This window comes from Oryzias melastigma, linkage group LG10 (assembly GCF_002922805.2).
Source record: "Oryzias melastigma strain HK-1 linkage group LG10, ASM292280v2, whole genome shotgun sequence".
Taxonomy (NCBI): Eukaryota; Metazoa; Chordata; class Actinopteri; order Beloniformes; family Adrianichthyidae; genus Oryzias; species Oryzias melastigma.
In genome coordinates, this window is record NC_050521.1 from 26,331,669 (window position 1) to 26,335,728 (window position 4,060).

General features: G+C 41.7%; 1 long non-coding RNA gene across 1 annotated transcript; it reads left to right on the plus strand.

The window, feature by feature from the left end:
• Nucleotides 1-15: 15 nt before the first annotated feature.
• On the plus strand, nucleotides 16-3,065 carry LOC112137905. Its single transcript, XR_002917663.2, has 2 exons — nucleotides 16-2,428; nucleotides 2,812-3,065. It is a non-coding gene; the product is annotated as an uncharacterized LOC112137905 (long non-coding RNA).
• Nucleotides 3,066-4,060: the final 995 nt, after the last annotated feature.

Below are 4,060 nucleotides of genomic sequence, written 5' to 3' on the forward strand. Positions count from 1 at the left end.
TCTTGTGGTCTCTTCGATTCTTTAGTCACTAAAGTAATTTTAAACAGGTTTCTATCGCACCTATAAGGACTTTCTGCAATGATGTCATGCGCGGATTGATGAAGTCATTTTACATCATTCTCTGTCAGTCATTTTTCTCCCCCTGAATCATATTGCGCAATATGACGTCATAAAGATTGACGTCACTTCCGACGAGAGCCAACGCATTTGGCCAATGAGCGCAATAGAGGACCGTACGAAAACATTACCATTACAGCTGTGTAGGAACTAGCTGTTTAGCCATCTGTGCAGCACGAATAGCCTAACATTAAAAAGAAAGAAAAAAAAGCTGTGTAGGAACTGATGTGGTGCTGAACATCCGGAAGGGGGACACTTTAGGAGGACGGACTCATAGGGAGCAGAGCTAATGTTGAGTGTCAATAAAGCTCCAGTTAAAGAGCTACAAGAGACTCTTGAATCGTTGGTCACAGCGTGCTCAGACAGAACAGTACATGGTGTCAGAAACCGTCTCAGGCAGAGATCGGAAGACGACACCGGTGAAAATCAGCCGTCATTGCCGCTAGCCGAGAGAAGCTAACTGTGCTAACAAGCTAACGGCGCGCGCTACGTGGAGCCCACAGTTCGGAAAATGATGGATTCATTATTATCAATCAACCCACCTGAAAACTTTGACTTAGTGATACTCGTCGTGGATCCGCCGTTTGGAAGGGTTTCGTGTTGCAGCAGGACTGGAGGCCAAGGAAGACAGGTACCAAGTTAACTCCTTAGTGCAGGAGGGTCAAACTGGAGCAATCCAAAACTCACCTTAGGACGCGGGCCGAACAGGATCGATATTTATTGAACACACTAAAACTACTTTTTTACACGTAAAAAACGTCGCTTTTTAGCATTACTATGAATAAAAACAGACAGGACTATTAATCCTGCAAAAAGATTCCACTTAAACCTTATTAAACTCTCTCTATTTTAATCTCCAATATATATATATATTTTGTCAAAATTGTACAAGTTAGAAATTCGTGTTAGATCGGGCCTTTAATAACAGTAAAATAAAATCATCTGGAGGGCGGATCCGGTTCATTGGTGATAAAGCAGATAATATCCTGAACACACACTAAGTGAAGAAGAACAACAAAGGTGCAAGAATGTAAGAGAAGCCTTTGATAAGCACTTTATTGACAACAACCAAGGTTATACGTATGTGACTAGAATTTTAACGCTCAACTGGAAATGACTAAAAGAGACATTTCCAATGGTGTAAAGATCATTCAGATAGCTAAAAGAATTAGAAAGTTTTGGAATTTTAAGTGATCACAAGTAGGATGTAATTTTATTCCTGAATAATTAGCAAAACAGTTGAATTCTTTTGACCAGAACCAAAGATTAGTGACAGTGTCATAACTTTATCATTACTTGTCAATTCCACAAACAGGAGGTATCGTTGCAAAGCTGAACTACAAGAATTAAAGTTTTTTGGTATTAAATCAATATTCATTTCTTTATTATCAAATAATAATTCAGAAATCTGCTCCTGTATACTTGTAGACATCGGTTACAGCCAATAAGCTTGCTAAATTTGGTCACATGACCTCATGTTCCAGCATTCAATTCTTGGACACAGAAGTTTGTGAACGAAAAATAAACATTACCTGCTAATTGTTTTACAGGAGATGAAGAATACAATAACAGTAATTGACTAGTAGCAAAACTAGACAACAACTAACTTAAAAAGCTGACGAGTGGTTTTTGAACCACAATTTTGGTCCAAAAGATATCCTAGCTTATACAGCACAGATTGAAAAAAAAACTATAATATCACCAGATGTTCCCGCATGTTTACTGTCCACCGATCTAGTCACGCTCGTTCTAAGGAGAGAACCCTGCAGCCTCATGCACACCAAACAGCTGGTCTGGTAGAAAGTCCTGGTGTCTAAGGTGCACATACGCTCGTCTAAATATTAAGGACATGAAAGAAGCAAACGTCAATACATTAAAAATTAAGAAATAGACTTTTCAAGGATATCAGGCATGTAAACGTTTGACACAAAGAGTCAGAGTGAAAATCAGAGAGGATACAAGCACTGTGGGCTCTGAGGCAAGTCACCTGCACACTCCAAAAACACCTGGGCAGCACGGGACGCCATGTGTAGGAAATGTCCGAAAAAGGGACATTTTGCAGCAGCGTGCAGATGGAGCAGAATTGGAGCAGTCCTTGAAGATGAGGACGACACACTGTATCTTGGAGCCGTTTCTGCTGGAACACAGTCCAATGACGAAAACAACTGTAGAAGTAAATGGCAAAAATGTAACCTTCAAACTGGACACAGGAGTGGATGTGACGGTGATACCAGCTGCCAGCTACTCAAAGATCTCACCAGACCAGGAAAAGCCCTTGGTGGTCCGGGTAGAAAAGCCCTAAAAGTGAAAGGTCAGTTTGATGCAGTCATGAAATACAAAGACAGAACAACAACATAGCCAGTGTATGTCATACAGAGACTGTTCACACCTCTGCTGGTCCTTCTTGTCATCTCAGCTTTAGGCCTACTGCACCTCGTAGACAGGGTTAAAGAACTTGAGGATGACATGAAAAAGTTATACCCCAAAGTGTTCACAGGGCTGGGCCTCCTAAAGGGGGAGTACAAGATACAACTTAAAGAAGATACCAAACTCTATGTATTGTTACTGCCTCATTGAGCAGAGTTGGAGAGAATGAGAGTGATTGAGGTGTGTTGGGATGGTGGTAGCACCATAGACAAACGAAAAGGTCAGGATGTGCTCAGACGTGACTCACCTACACGAATATGTTTGCAGAGAGCGCCACATATTGTCGGCTGGGGATGAGACGTTGGCCAAGTTTGCAGGAGCAACTGTCTTCACAAAACTGGATGCTACAGCGGGGTTTTGGCAAGTACCTCTACACCCAGAGTCAGTCCCTTTCAGGCTTGTACGGTATTAAGGTAATACCGTACACCGTCGGTCTGTAAAAATACCGTCATTACCAACTTATTAGAGGCATGATTTTTTTCCAACCCAAAAATTAAATAAAACAACTAAATCTGATTGTACATTCAGTGGCACTTATTGTGGTTTAAATTTTTTCTTCTAAAAAAATCTTATAATAAAAAATAATTACTGGGGAGCATCCTCAACATGTGACATCGGCACGTTACATCTCGGAAACGAGAGAGTCGCATAAGCGAGTGACGGGAAGAAAGATGGAAAGTTGTGCACCAGTGTCTCGGTGTCTTAAAAAGAACAGAACTGCCACAGTTTGGGAGAACTTTGGGTTCTAAGTAAATGAAGAAGGAGGGCCCCTTAATCCTGATGCTGACCGCGAGAAATGGAAATGCTTCATATTTAAGGACGTATTTTTGAATAATAAATCCCATACAACCAGAAGAAAGCAATGCAGCCCTCTGTCTCCGTCTACAATTGTCAAGTATTTTTCCGCTTGCACACAGAAAGTAGCTCCGCTAGCCAGTATGTCAAAAAACGTCAAAAAGTGACGTGGAGGGGTCCTTAAACCAATGTCAATATGTGACGACTTGGGAATGAGAATATGTTGCCAGGTCAGGTCCTGCTGGGTGGTGACGCCCAGGAACTTGAAGGCAGCATGTCCCCGCCCATGTACTGGGGCTGAATGTCCGTTTTCATCCACCACCAGTTCCTTGGTCTTGTTGGTGTTTAAGACCAGGTTGTTGTCACCACACCAGACACAGGGACGCCTTACCTCGCCCGAAAGGCCAGGGGTGTCAAACTCAATCGCACAAGGGGCCAAAATCCAAAACACACCTTAGGTCGTGGGCCGAACAGGATAAACATTTATTGAACACTCTAAAACTACATTTATAAAACTTTTAAACCATCACTTTTTAACATAATTAGGAACTAGATTCATAGCATTTCCTGTGATAATGCTAGTGTGAATGCTGTAAGCTGAATTTGGCCGCTGAAGGTGCTAGTGCTGATAGCTGAAGATGCTGAAATTCTTAGCTAAAAACGCTGAAGCTAATAGCTGAAAATGCTGAAGTTAATAGCCAGCAAAAATATGAGCTAAATG